Genomic DNA, 16,198 nt, shown 5'->3' on the forward strand with positions numbered 1-16,198 from the left:
AATGTCAGTGAGAATGTAGAGAAAAGGGGCCACTAGTACACTGTTGATGGCAATGTAAATTGATGCAGCTGCTATGGAAAACAGTATGGCAATTTCTCAGAAAGCTAAAAATGTAACTACCATGCATGCTTGCTCAGTGGCCTCAGTTGTGTCCAACACTTTGTGACCCCAAGGATGGTAGACCGCCAGACTCCTCTGTCTATGTAGATTCTCTAGGCAAGAATACTGGAGTGGGTTGCTGCTCCAGGGAATCTTCACAACCCAGGGATCTTCACAATCTTCAAACCCATGTCTCCTGTGTCTCCTGCATTGCAGGTGGATTCTTTACCACTGAGCCACTGGGGAAGCCCATAACTACCATATGATCCAGCTATTATACTCCTGAATTGCTATTATTTATCTGAAAAAGATGTGACTGAAAAAAAGGAAGAAAATAGATCTTTCTTCTTGAAATGGGAATCTCTCTCCCTAGATTTAAACAATCCTGACCTGCCTGGTGATTATCACCTTTTCTCCTCAGTTTAAACCATATTGTGCTTCTGTGGACATATTTCCTTCAAAGTTTTATAAAATCCCTTTTATAAGCAACATCTTCGGACTTCTATAAAAATCACTTGAGGATGCTTTTGCCCTCACCTCCAGACAAAATATCATCCTTTTGAATTTCAGTCATTTTCTATCACTACTCAAGGTTACATAACCTCATTACATGTACCTGGCATCATGCCCTCTATTGTTGGTTAAAATGATTTTGCAATTGGTGACTAGTACAGAACATAGGCATATATTGGGGAAAAATATTTTCAAAGATATTATAAGAATCCACAGCTGCTTTGTCTGAGTAGCCAGCTAATCATTTAGCAGCTGTGTTTTGTTTGACACTGATAACTGGGAACTGGTCTAAAATTTACCTAGATATTTGCTAATTTAGGACATATTTTTTTGGTTCCCTTGAGAATTTTTCTCAGGGATATTTAGATTTATTTGGTCTCAAGTTGTTATATTTTGCTTACTTTAGCCACAACAAAATAACTTAAAACTATTAAAAATCAACTTTTAAAATATTTATTTGGGGGAAAAAAATGAATCTACAACTCTCTTGTCAACAACTTTTATTTTCCCAGAGTAACAGTGGTTTTGCTAATTTGATTTTGATGAGGTTGTATTTGTTAAGAAGGCAATTAGCACATTATAACATAAGAGATTGTAATTAAATGTTGTATTAATATTTGACTTTGCATTTTTCTCTTGCCATGATCTGGGATGTGTGAGAGGCAGAACTCTCTGAGGGTAAGGGATAGGCAAGGTAGCCCCAGAAGAACTGGAAGTGGCATCTCTGAGATTAGTAAAGAATGCCCAGGGCATGGAGAAAACTTGCCCTCCTGCTCAGTCAAATGCAGGAAGAGACTGCCTTGAGTAACTGAGAAACTGTAGGTAGACTATGAGATTCGAAGGACTTAGCAGTGTGGTGGCATCTCCTCTTCACTTGATGACTTAGGTCAAGTGGATGAGATACACTTTCAAAGTGAAAAACTAATAGCGATCAAAAGTTCAAACATCTTGTAAAAATGAATTCTGGTGAAAACTCATCTGACCTGTAGTAAACCAGAGAGTAAATTAACATCCCAAGACAAACAGGAAAACAATTGTTTTTAGAGAGAATTAAAACCCTACCACAGACTCTATTGCCAGAAGGGTCCAGACTGAGGCATTTTTGGCCTGGGGTCTTTTGTCTCACTTTGTCTTGTTTCCAAGGCTTTCTGCCATCCCTTGTCCCACAAACAAAAGATGCCTCATACACATTCCCTCATGCTTATCTCCCTTCAGATCTCCCTCTTGCTTGTGAGTTATTTATCTTCCTTCTCACAGTCTCCATTCCTTCCTCATACCCTTCCACTACCAGTGGTACTTTCCACTCAGTCCAATGAGTGGAGAGTCCGTACTTACATTACTAATCAGTTAGAAGCTCTGAAAGAGATGAGGTGAGCAAAATGGTTCTGGGAAGCAAGTGAGGAAAACATTCTTATGAAAGTCTGAATTTTAAAGAGTAAAAAAAAAAAAAAGACAGTAGAGATCATTTCCTCCCAATGTGAAAACACTCACAAAGACAAGGACCAAAACTAAATAATCTGTGTGGTGTGAAGCCCCTAAGTATGCCTGGGAAATTTCAAATGTATCTGTGTGAATGGAGGGAAATGGCAGAAGAGTAGTCTGGAGGCAGATAAAACTCACAAGGGCCTAATGTACCATAGTAAGCAGTTCAGTGTTTACCCAGCATGTAAGTAATGTAGAACCTTTGAACAGAGAATGCTATGGTCAAGGTCCTGAACTTCTAAGTCCTGTGCAGAACTCAGGGTGGATTCTTGTATCATATCTCCATTCTCTGCATCCAATTATACCCACTTTTATCTATGCACCATCCCCACCATGTTCAGCATCACCTCCACCACTCATACAATCCCCTGTCATGGCCATCACCCTCACCACTATCCCCGTTACCACCTCCCCATCACTGCTTCCCTCACCACCTCCCATAGTAGAGCTGTACCCCGAGTGGTTACCAAGCAGCAATGCTATCATTCACTTTCCGAGCAGATACCAGGCAGACAATAATGTACTAAATATTTTTAAGTGTCTTATTATTTTATCCTCACACCCTCATAAGTTACATTCTCCTGGGATCCCCATTTTATAGAAGTGGAATACAAGGATGAAGAAATGAATCATTTGAGAATCATTATGGAGTAAGCAAGTGGCAGAGAGAGCCAGAACAGGGTAGCAACCTCATTTTCAGGCTCTGAAAAATGGAAATGTGGAAACTTTTGTTCAAAAAGCCAGGGAAAAATGGCATAAAGGCAGAAAAATCTAAGGTATATTCTATTCTTCCTCAATCTCTCTTGACATTTTTTTGTCTATTTAATGTTATTCTAAGAAAAAAATTATAAATTATTAGCATGGATTCTACCATTCATCTTTAAATTGTACAGTGACATTTATTTTATTAAGATATAGTTGATTTGCAATATTAGTTTCAAGTGTACAACATAGTGATTCAAAACTTTTATAGATAATACTCCAATTATACTTGTAGAAATATTGGCTATATTCCCTTGTAACTCATTTATGTCAGTGTGGACTTTTTTCCTATAACATATATTTTATCCTATAACAGAATTTCATAAAAGATTTCATCCTATAACATATATTCATATTTTACATACTGTGGGTTATATTTTTCCACTATTATTATTTGTTTTGATGCTCAAATTGTCCTAGATTTGGCCAGTACAAGCCCTTTCAATCTGGTTTCTGTCTCCATTTGACATATCTTCATTATTCTCTGAGCACTTTCTTACTTTTTGACACAAGAAATTTTCAGCTCATTCTGTATTTTTCCTGCTCCAGCCTCAGAATCAGACATTTCACCGAAGAGTCTGACTTCTTTTTAGTAGCATATGGAATTTAGATCCATGGCTATGGGGATGTCATTGCTTCCAGGTTGTATCAACAAAGATAGAAAACAGATTCATTTAAGTTCATTTGTATACATATCTAATATCCAAGACTATAAGATTTTTGTCTATATATGAAAACCTATGAATTTCCACTGATAACCTCCATTCTAATTCTGTGACACAGGACTCATTCTATCCTTCTCCCTTTCCATAGTTACGGCTTCCTTATCCAATAGTGAGAAACACAGCATCCATTTTCTATAATATATGTACTTATTTATTCAAAACACAAAAAGTATTTTCAAAATTACTAGCTCATGCCTCTGTGAATTAAAAGTCTACTAACGAGAGTTTAATTTTGTTCAAAGACTTTTGCTTTTTTACCTTTAGCCTTAGGGCATAGAAATACTATGTTCAGAAGTAATTCAGCTTATGTTTTCTTTCCCAGTTTAGTACAGTTATATTATTGATATTTGACTTGATTCACATGCTTTTAGTTAAATTATATCTTGGAATCTTTTTTCTACTTTCCCTGCTGACTTTTTCTTAAACATGCAAAATATAAACATGATTCCAAAAGTCAGAACCGGACAACAAATATGTGCATAAAAGTGTCATTTTCCCCATTCCATTTATTCTTTGAGCACCTCTCACTCACCTTTTATTAGTACTATGGTGAACAGAATTCTACAGATGACTGCCAATGACCTTGGCCCTTGTGTAATTCCTGACCTTCTGAGTGTGGCTAGAACTTGTGAATATAACAAGATATCACTCATGATTATGTTATTAATACTTTATAAGGCAAAACGAAGATTAGGTTAATCACATGAATTCTTTAAAAGCAGAGTTTTCTGTGCCTGGAATCAAAAGGAGAAATAAAAAATTAAAAAAAGAAAAAAAAAGACTTGGCACACCATTGCTGCCTTGAAGATGGAGCAGGCCATGTGACAAGGAGTGGAGGCAGATCCTAGAAGCTGAGCAGCCTCCAGCTGTCAGCCAGCAAAGATACATGGACTTCAGTCCTGTAGTCACAAGAAACTGAATTCTGCCAACAGCCTGTATATGCTCAGAAATGGGTTTTTCTCCAGAGCTTTCAGAAGTCAGGCTGACTGACACCCTAACTTTGATTTTATGAGACTCTCAGCAGAGAATTCAGTTAAGCCCACCTAGGCTTCTGACCTATAGAACTGTTAGTTAACACATGGGTTTTGTTTCAAACCACTAAATTGTGGTAACAGAAAACTAATAGAGTACCCAATTTTGTAGTCTCTGGTTTATCCTTATTGCATTATTACTATTTTTTTTGAACAAATGAGTAGATTCATGTTTATTTTCCTCCTTGTATTTCTTTCTTAAGCCAAAGGTAGCACACTATTTAAAATCCTTTTCAGTTTACCTTTTTTCATTTAGTAACATATCCTGGATACTCAGCATCAGTTCCTAGAATTCATTTTCCTTTGGTTTTTACAGCAACATAATAATCTAGCATGTGGTGATAACATGGTTTAATCAACAACTTTTCTATGTATGAGCATGTAGGTTGCTTCCAATTTTTCTTCCAGTTTTCAGTTATAAATAATGCAAAATATAATCTGTGAATCCTCAAGGAAATTCTTAGAAGTGATGTTTCCAAGCCAAAAGATAAACATGTACATAGTTTTATTTGCTATTGCCCAGTTCCTCTCATCAGTGTAGTACCATGTGACATTCGCGTCACCAACTTAGTTATGTTGATGCATGGGTTTTGTGTAGATTACTTTTTTTCTGTGTATTTTTTAGGGTTTAGTGGGAACCTCAGATTTATGTGGTAGCCATTGCCTAGGAGCCTGGTGGGCTTCAGTCCATAGGGGATTACAGAGAGTTGGACACCACTTAGCAACTGAACAGTAGCATTGCCTAGGCTACTATCTAGTCAACATTTGAGACGTTTTGTAAATTGCAAATTGGTTTCCAGGAAAACTGTTCTATGTTATCCCAGTGGTACATGAGAATGCCTGTCTCACTACATCCTGCAAGTAGGAAAGAGTCAATTTCAGTCTTTCAAAAGACTGAATTTAGGCATACACTGGATAAACGTTTTGACCTAATAAGAGATGGAAGAATGTTAAATTCATATTTTTCTGAAATTAATGGTAAAGCCAGATATTATTATCATCACAAAATAAAATGTGAGAATACAAAAATTATTCTGAAATTTTGTTTCACTATGTAATTGTAGTTATCAATTTTATCTTTAAAATATTTAAGTTAAATTTTAAAGGTTGAGTTACAATGCAAGAGTGATGTTTTCTCTTGCTTTCATTATCTGAACATTTAATGTGATGGTTTTATTATAATTATTGCAACATTTCACTCTTTCCATAAAACATACATATATCTACTTCAAATAAAGTAGAATTTCAACATATTAAGCAGACAAGGAAATTGTTATTAAAAATTATACTTAGAATGAAAGTGAAAGTGTTAGTGGTTCAGTCATGTCTGACTTTTTGCAGCACAATGGACTGTAGCCCACCACACCAGGTCCCTCTGTCCATGGGATTTTCCAAGCAAGAATACTGGAGTGGGTTGTCATTCCCTTCTCCAGGGCGTCTTCCCCACCCAGGTATAGAATCCAGGTCTTCTGCATTGCAGGTAGATTTTTTACCTTTTGAGCCACCAGGAAAGACTGTACTTAGAATGCTTACCTGATATTGCACATGAATATGCATTGTGCATATTACTAAGTGTTGTGCTGATTACTTCTAATAGGATCCTATAATATCACACAATTGTATTTTGCTTTTTTTTTAATTTTTATTTTATATTAGAGTTTAGTTGGTTAAGAATGTTGTGTTAGTTTCAGGTATACAGCAAAGTGATTCAGATATATATATGTTGTTGTTCAGTCGCTCAATTGTGTCCAACTCATTGCAACCTCATGGACTGCAGCATGCCAGGCTTTCCTGTCCTTCACCATCTCCCAGAGCTTGCTCAAACTCATGTCCATTGAGTCAGTGATGCCATCCAACCATTTCTCCTCAACCATGTCATCCCCTTCTCCTCCTGCCCCAATCTTTCCCAGCATCAGGGCCTTTTCTAATGAGTCGGCTCTTAGGATCAGGTGGCCAAAGTACTGGAGCTTCAGCTTCACCATCAGTCCTTCCAATGAATATTCAGGACTGATTTCCTTTAGGATGGACTGGTTTGATCTTGCAGTCCAAGGGACTCTAAAAAGTCTTCTCCAACCTAGTCCAAAAGCATTTGAAAATGTTTAATCCCATTCTGTGGGTTGTCTTTTCATTTTGTTTATGGTGTCCTTTACTGTGCAAAAGCTTTTGAGTTAAATCAGGTCCCATTTGTTTATTTTTGTTTTTATGTCCATTATTCTAAGAGATGAATTGAAAACGATATTGCTGCAATTTTTATCAAAGAGTGTTCTATTATATTTTTCTCTAAGAGTTTTTTTATTTCAACATGAGGAACACACCCTATTTCTTTTTTTAAATTTTTTATTCATTTTATTTTTGACTATGTTTTGTGGCTTGCTAGATCTTAGTTCCTTGACCAGAGATCAAACCCAGGTCCATGACAGTGAAAGCACTTAACCACTGGACCACTAGGGAATTTCTTTCTAAGAATTTTATAGTATTTGGTCTTACATTTAGGTCTTTAATTCATTTTTATTTATTCTTGTGTACGCTGTTGAAGAATGTTCTAATTTTATCTGTTTACATGTAGCTGTTCAGATTTTCCAGCACCATTTATTGAAGAGACTGTCTTTTCTTCATTGTGTAGTCTTGCTTTGTCATACATTGATTGTACGATTTTAATTACCCTAAAGTTTAGTCATTTCAGAATTAATGTTCACAGAAGAAACTGAAACTGAATAGCTAGCGTAGTTGAGAATACCAAAGCTAGAATGAAATTTACACACCCCTAAAATATATTATTTCAATTTAGCTCATTTCACTGGTTACTGGTGAGGTTAGACATTTGACATGTTTAATAATACTTTTTTTTTTCTCAACTATATGTTCATTCCTCTATATTTTTTATTTGGGATCATAACATTTTGCATTGTGTATAGCAATATTAGTTCCTAATATTTATATAGATATTTATTATATCATTAATTCTTATAACCACCATGTGAGATTGGCAAAATAGTTATCATTCCCATTCAAAAGCTATGGAAACTGAGATTCAGAAGTTTGAAGTAGTTTGCATAAACGTTACATATGTATGGAGTATGTGAAGCATGTGATTGCAATGTAATGGATTAGAATACCCCAAATCTCTCTTATGCCACCACCTTATTCTGTGACCTGGACTTAATCTCTTTCTAGAATAGCACAAATTGTTAGCAAAACCATTATTCTTTAATCATTCATTCAACAGCTGTTTATTGAGATACATCATCAACTGAGCCTAGCTTACTGTCTTGTATATATTTGCAAAAGATGACCCAGCTATTGTCTAGTCTTTTAGAGAAATTAACTTATAAAGAAAAACTAATGAATCTTTCCTTGATATATAAAGTGTCCTGAGAAGGGGTACTATGTGGGTTCAGATGCATCATCAACATGATCCATATTGTAAAGAACTCAGCTTAAGTGATCATTTATATTATTAGGGAGATACATTTGTCTTTACTGAGAATATTCTGTGTTCAAATAAAAACCACTCTGCAAGCTGAGTTATGGGAAGACTTTAGCTTTTATGGTGTTCTGGAACTCACACCCATAAAGTAAGCACAGTTCCTGAGTGACCTGGCTCCTTGTCTCCAGGAGGACAGCAAATAAATCAATTCACCCTCTCCCCACAATAGAAAAAGATTTCGGATAAGAAACTGGACAGAAATAATAGAACAAAAAGTTCAGGACAAGGGAAAAAGAGCCCAAGGTGAAGATGGGGATGGCCACTTGTTATGACTAGGAAATGACTTAGAAACAAGATGGCCTTGTTTGTAGTGGGAGTTAAACTCATTTAATCTTATTTTATTCAGCTATATTTGAAAAGAAGCTAGCAGTACTCTTTTTCTTCCAAAATTCTCAAGAAGTTCAAATGTTTTTGTTGCCCTTTTTGATGTATTAGCCCTATTACAATTTCAGTTTTTGCAGCCTCTCACTCAGACACTTTTAATATATTTACTTTTATCCAAGAACTTGTCCTTTTAATGATTTCTGCTGTTTTCCAGGAACAAGAGGATAAACAACGTAACTTTGCAGGACCAATCCCTAATTTAAAATTGGAATTTCTTCCTCATGTGACATATCTCTTTCGAGATCTTACTGACTCTAGTTCTCTGGCCCTGAAGTTATTGTTCACTTGAGAGAATGGGGTTAGGGCATGAAGGCATGAGTTCAGAAGAGCCAATGTGAAATGTGACTATCACTTTATCCTTGGCTCACATTCAGAATGCATACAGGGATGTTTGGAGACTAGCGTAAGCACCTGTCCTTCTATTTGTGGTTTGAATTCTATAGGCAGAGCTAATTGAATCTGGTAAAGAGAGATACAGAGGAAAAAGCAATTCTGTTAATGGATTAGACATTAGAAAGCTCTGGATCAAAGGATTCTTGCATCATTAAAACCTCGGGAAAAGAGTACAGTGGTTTTCTAAAGCAGGTGCTCAGTCTAATTCTTAAGGATTTGCATTTCGGGGTGGATTGACAAGTTAGCTACTGAAGACTAAAGTTATCCTGAATTATTCAAAGAAAAGAATAAATCCTTGGCTGGTAAATCTAAAACTTGAATTCAATGAATAGAGGTGCATAAGATTTCATGCTCTTTGGTTTCCTGGAAGCCTGATGTAAGCCAATGTCCAACTAAACACCAGCAATTGGTGATGAGCAGTAGAAAAGTGGAATTGCCCTGGATGTAGGGTGAGGACATGCATACACATACACACACAAACACACACACACATACGCACACATGCAAACACACACACACACACACATACGCACACATGCAAACACACACACACCACTTGCCATAATTCCGACACTGTGTTAGAGATTGATAGATGACAAAAATAGTAGAGTATATTCACTGTAAGATGCTGTAAATTCTTTAAAGGCTGAGACCAAAATGTGTGATTTCTCCTGCCATAATTAGTAATGTGCTTATTCAGAATATTCAAGAATTGTAATATTTCTCTTCAGTCAAATTTCTGAAAATACGTGTAGAGAAGAAATTCAGGTTGAGTAAACTTAAGGCCTTATTTGACAAAATAGGGAGAAAGATTAAGACAGGAAAATGAATCTACTTCCATAATTATTTTGTCATGGCAAGAGGAATTAGAAGCACCTTGTCACTGGATCACATCTGGGTAATAGTCCACATTTCTTCTTATGTTAAAAAGTTAATCATTATGTATCTGAAATTCAAATTTAACTGAGGATTCTGTGTTTTATCAGGCAACTGTAAACCAACATCCCTCTCCTAACCTTCTTTCCACACACACAAAAAAATTAAGCCCTTTTCATTCATCAAGAGGAATATATTGACTGTGTGGGTAAGATGGATGGGTTCAGATCTGGGTGACTCAAGAAATATTGTTTTATCAATGAGGATTAAGACTGTACACTTTCTTGGGGGAGAATATGCATGTCTTTGAAAAGACTACTGCCATTTAAAATTATTTTTAGTGTACATTTTGACAGTCAAATTATATAGACACATATAAAGAAAATTGAGTAGTATGTTACTCGCTGATCTCCAATCTCATCTACCCATAGTGACCAATATCCACTGTTTGCTGTGTATTTATGCACATCTTTACTATGACCAAGTGTTTATGTACTTCCATAAAATTCTCTCTTAGTAGGATCACATCACTCTGAACTTGATATGCTTACTTTAAGGTTGTCTAGTTAAAGGAGCTGGAGGGTTACAGCTCACACTGTGACAACAGCAGATTATCATGCATACTCCATTGTTCCCAGCCTTGACTGCAAACACATCCTGTGTCTAGTGTCCCCTAGGACTTCTGTTACTTCTGTCATCAGAGTCCTGTAGCCCAGAGCTCTCTAATACAGCAGCTACAAGCCACATATAGCTGATGGTCACTTGAAATATAACGTTTTCAAATGGAGATGTGGAGTAGGTAGAAAATATGCACCAGATTCCAAATACTCAGTTATTAATATAAAATAGCTCTTTAATGGTTTTTATATCTATTGCCTATTGAAATAATAATGCTTTGAAAATATTGGGTTAGATAAAATATATTGTTAGAACTAATTCCATCAGGTTTTTTTTACATTTTCAAAATGAGATTACTAGAAGATTATACTTTACATATGCAATTTGCATTGCATTTCTACTGGCAGTGCTGTTCTAACCCAAAGTCCTCCAAACTGATATGAGTTCACCCCAGGGATGCACAAGGTGATTCTTCCAGGGTATGAAAGAAAGTATAATGTCTCACTCATCTTATCTTTCATATTGTTATTTCTAGTATTGAGTCAGTCTCAGATAAAAGCAATGCATCAATAGAGAAGCAAATATGTAAAATTTGCAATAAAAGAACATATATTTATTTGGAAATAACATTTTTACTGATAGGGATGTGTCACAAATAAAAACATGTAGAGTCCAGGCTTTGTAGGGGTGCACAGAGGGTCTGTCTTCCTGTCTCTCTTCTGTTCCTCCTCTTTGTGGTGCTTCCATGGGTGTGAGACTCTTCTTCCACTCCTTTTGACTTTTATTCATTTTCTCTCCTGAATCATGTCCAAAGGCTTCCCAGGGAGGAGAAAGGAAGCTATAAGCTTTGTCTTCCTGTTTCCTGAATCTTAGGATTTGGAGTCCCTGTTCCTTGGATAACCTGAACACGGTCTCTAGCAAGGTTGGGCTCCCCTAGCCTTTCCCACATGTCTCCTTCTCTGAAAGTGTAGTTCCCACCCCAAGGCACAGAGTTCTCCTTTGGACTCTTCCCGAGCACCTCTTTCCATCCTCTCACCATGAAACCTTGCTTACATTGCGAAGGTGACTGAGGAGAACTGAGTTTGCATTACATTAGTCCTATCAGGAAATGAGGACAAAGGGAAAGCAAAAGTGAGAGAAGATAGACTGGTTCCAGGGACTCAGGAATGTGAGATGAAAAGGTAGAATGATTCCAGGGGGTCGGGAATGATCACAAAATGATGCTTTCAAGTCAATTTCCATTCAACAGAAACCAGCACTCTCCCAACCTAGATTCCTGGCATTAGAAAGGAATTGTAGAAGTTCATTAAGACTGTAGCACTTTTGGGGCTTCCCTGGTGGCTCAGTGGTCAAAAATCTGCCTGCCAATGCAGGATTCACAGGTTCAATCTCTGGTCCAGGTTGGTCCCATGGGCTGCAGAGCAACTAAGCCAGTGTCCCACAACTACTGAACCCTCAGGCTGCAGCTGCTGAAGCCTAATGCACCCTAGAGACTGTGCTCCAAAACAAGAGAAGCCACTGCAAGCAAGAGAAGCCCACACACCACAAGCAGAGAACAGCCAGCACAGCAATGAAGACCCAACATAGCCAAAAAATGAACAAATAAAATAAATAAATAAATTTAAAAGAAGACTATGACATTTTCTTCAAAAGAACATCTGTTCAGAAAGTTCTTTTGGAGGTAATGTGCTGATTCTCTGATAAAAAAAGACAATGAGCATAGTAAGACATATGGGATGGAAACATGAGTGGTCAGACAATCATGCAGGGAAGGTAAAGACAGGATGGAGCTTTTTTAAGAAGCTTGGACCCCCACCCATCAGTGGCTTTGGTCCTAGCATGCACATATATACACATGCACATACACACACACACACGCATCCCTTGCCCTGCCCCTGGCTCATTCTCTCTGAAATTGAAGTCCGTCTTTGTTTCTGATAATTCATATATTAGTATGTCTCTCCCTTTCATGTACTCTCTCAATCTCTCACTTTTATGCTCAGAAAACATAATACTGATTGAGGGCCTGATCTATGGATTGCACCAAAGTATAAAGATAATCAAGTCTGGTAACCACATTCAGAGGACTTGTTACCAAGCAGAACTTGGATCCACATGCCCACTTTGTGCAGCAAAGTCAATTTACTGACACCAGCTTCTGGTGAAGGAAAGTACAGTATTTATTTCAGGGTACCAAGTGAGGAGTATGGGCAGTTCGTGCTCAAAACAACTGAACTCACCAGTAGCTTTCAGGGAAGGATTTTTAAAAGCAACATTTGGGGTGAGAGCTGCAGGGTGCATGACTTTCTTCTGATAAGTTGGTGGTGAGGTAACAGGGTGGTTTTTCAGGAATCTTAATCATCAACTTCTGGTTCCAACCGGGCCTGGGTCTACCTGCTTGTGCTCAGCACTAGTCACCATCCTCTGCCTGTGTGGGGGTCTTAGTTCCTGCAGAACAAATCAAAGATACATGTCAGATTGTTGTGTACATCCCTTGAGGAGGAACTAGGACTCTGATTTATTGCTGAACTATTGTTTATTGACTGCTTTCCCTCTGTTTCTGCATTCCTCCACTTCCTTAATTAGTAACTGCTTGAGTCTGCCCTTTGAAACTCACAGGAGTCTTAAGAGACTAAAGCCTTCTACTACAAACAAGAAATAAGGGATACTGAGGGACTTTGTACCGGGAGTGGGGTGGGGTGGAGGGTTAAGATCCTGCTTGATTTCAAATTCTGCATTTGATGTTCTAGTTCACAGTTTCTGAACTACAAAATGACCTTTCTATGTGGTTCAGCTTAATGTTACTCATGCCTGCACAAAGATATTTTGTGGTTCATAGCAACACAGAACATTTGTTAAAGACACAGATTCTGGCACCAGACGTATTATTATTTACTAGTTTTGAAAACTTAAGTAAGCTTTAAATACTTAACTCATCTGAACCTCATTTTCCTTGTAGGAAAATGGAAATAATAATAGGTTCTACTTTATGGAGTTGTCCTGAAGATTTAAAGAAATAATCCTTACAAAGCACTTGATGTATTCACCAGCACAGTAAGTGTTCAATCACTGTTAGCTGCTATGATTTTTATTGCTGGGAGGTGTTGTCACTCTCATCTCCGTGTTTTCTTACTTGCAAAACAATAAAATAGGCCTGCTCCAACTAGAGAAAAGGCTCTTGCTGTTCCTCCCAGCCAGCCCCCATACTACCACCACATCAACAGGGAAAATGGAACATGTAAGCCATCAACAAAAGTTCTTCAAAGAAAGCCATTAGGAATTTTAGTGTTTGATAGAGAAGTACAAAATAGCAGCAGGAGACAGAAAGACAGAAAATGTGATGGTGCAGGAAGAGAGGCAGCAGGTGTCCATGCTGGCTTTGTTTCACTTTAGGGCAGGGTTTTAGCATCTAGAGCTTTGCCTATTTATTCTGAGTGAGAGCCAAGAGGCGAGTGCCCTTGTGAAGAGTCCGTGCTGAGTTTCATGTTTGTGCAGGAAAGGTTCAAAGGGCAGAACGCAACCACAAGGACTGACGACAGAGAGATAGACGTGCTTGAATTCATGACAGGGTAGCTAATTGGTGCTGACGCTCTGGTAAGGACACACAGTTGATTTAGCACAAGCTGCTGGTCTCCCGAGCCAGAAGTTGAAGAAATAAATCATTGGTGTTATTAACTGTCTTTTGGTGGGAGGGTTGCACTGCTGCCCTGGCTGTGCCTACAAAGGTAAGATTCTCTGATACTGATTTCACACTGAACCACCCCTACAGAGAAGCTATGGGCCAAGAAGCCCTCCCTTGTCATCTTCAGAGGTCACCATGATCATCTGGTTAGTCATCCCAACAACCGGAGGGGCTCATTTACAAGGGAGAGAATAAAACAGAAGATAGACAAATAGGTGTTGTACTCAATTAACCAATAGATCCAAAGGGTTTGATTCAGAAGTGCCAACACAGGTAAGGGGTGGGATCATATCTCTCCTTAAGCATTTAATATTTGCAGGACATGAGTTCTTACCTCCAGCCCCCAGTTTGCCCACCTGAGAAATGGTGTGAAAATCTACTGCATGTGGTTGGTTGCTGTGAGGTTGAAAGGAGATCATGCAGGTCAAGTGACTTTCCTCCCCTCTGTAGAAAGTCAGTCCAGGAAAGAGCCAGTAATTCTGGCCCTGACAGGCACATGCAGCCCCACCCTGCCTATAAAAGCAGGTCCCCCTCCTTCCCTCCCTCTGTCCCTCAACCCCGTTCTCTCTTCTTGGTTTTTCCACAGAAGGCCCCCGGGCTCCCAGGAAAACTGCCAAACCACAGGATGCTGAGATTGGCTGGGAGGCACCCTCTCCTTTTGCCCCCTTCATCTTCTGTGCGGCAGTCATGTTTGGGGCTCCCTCCTGAGAGGGTAAGACCCCATGGCTGCCCAGCTTGCTATGCCAGCACTTGTAGGGGATTCATCTGAAACCAGCATCAACAGTCTGTGTTTATTTGGGGCCTGCAGAGGAGCCAAGGACTATGAACAGAGCTGCATTCCAGAACTCTCCATGATTCCCATCAGGCTATGTCAATCAGACCCTTTACCTGGAAGGAAGCTAGGTTTTCTCTTTCCAATTCCCCCAAATGAGGACCACACACTAGCTGTTGTCTGAAATTCCACTTTTCACTCCTTGACAATGCAACCCAACCCTGTGTCTTACCAAAGATGAGAATTATTAGAGAGATGATGAGAAATGCTGTGTCTATGATTGCAAGGGATGAAAAGACTATACTGTTTAATATTTCAGCTTTTTACTGAAATAGAATACATATAGAGGAAAGAGTACAAATTATAAATGCACAGTTAGGAGTGGACAGCAGGACAAAATTCACACTAGCACTGGGCTTCAACCTTTTTAGCTATACTGCGAAGCTTCCTATTGGACAAGAATTGAGAACATACATTAGTAAACTTTCAGTGTATTGTCACAACCAAAAGTGAACTAGAGCTGGCTCGCACTGGCTCAGAAGAGCCTATTCCGCATCACTTCTCATTGCCACATTCAGTGCCTCACATTGGTTTTTGAAATCAGTGTTGATGGAAGTATTTACACCACAGAAATCAGTAAATGCTGCAAACCAGAAGAGAAGTTATTTATCAACAAACCACTGCTTGCCACTCTCTCAACATCTATGAATAAAATTTAAGCAACTTCCTGACCAACTCCAGGTTGCTGCTGCTGCTGCTGCTGCTAAGTCGCTTCAGTTGTGTCCGACTCTGTGAGACCCCATAGACGGCAGTCCACCAGGCTCCGCCGTCCCTGGGATTCTCCAGGCAAGAACACTTGAGTGGGTTGCTATTTCCTTCTCCAATGCACGAAAGTGAAAAGTGAAAGTGAAGTCGCTCAGTCGTGTCCGACTCTTCGCGACCCCATGGACTGCAGTCTACCAGGCTCCTCCGTCCATGGGATTTTCCAGACAAGAGTGCTAGTTACTTAACTCTAATTCTTTTTCTTAGAAAAAATAATCTACTTCCCATTCTCCTGCCTTCATGGTACCCAGCTTTTGCTATCTTCCTCTGGAAACCCTCATGCCTTTGACAACTGCTACATTCCAGCCTTTTCTCCTCTTTTCTGCTTTCTGCTAAACGACTGATGTTCTTCCTTTGAGGGTGTTTAAGTGTTTCCCCAGAGAGAGATACAGAAAATTCATGGGTAAATACCAGCATGGCCTGGACTGTAAGTTAAATTCCAAGGCTTCCAACAGCTTCCATGGCCCCTTGGAGGCAGGCACTTCCTGATATCCCTCTGTCAGTTGGCTTCCCCAACTCTGTACCTTTCTCAATTCATTTCATTTCCAACCT

At 38.7% G+C, this 16,198-nt stretch overlaps 1 long non-coding RNA gene across 1 annotated transcript; it reads right to left on the reverse strand.

The window, feature by feature from the left end:
• Nucleotides 1-12,529: 12,529 nt before the first annotated feature.
• On the reverse strand, nt 12,530-16,198 carry LOC145541556 (uncharacterized). The gene is made up of 2 exons (XR_014079110.1): nt 16,058-16,198; nt 12,530-12,818 (listed from the first exon to the last, which is right to left on the reverse strand). It is a non-coding gene; the product is annotated as an uncharacterized LOC145541556 (long non-coding RNA).

The sequence above is a fragment of the Giraffa tippelskirchi genome, chromosome 3, assembly GCF_054371585.1.
Source record: "Giraffa tippelskirchi isolate mGirTip1 chromosome 3, T2T-mGirTip1v1.2.pri, whole genome shotgun sequence".
NCBI lineage: Eukaryota > Metazoa > Chordata > Mammalia > Artiodactyla > Giraffidae > Giraffa > Giraffa tippelskirchi.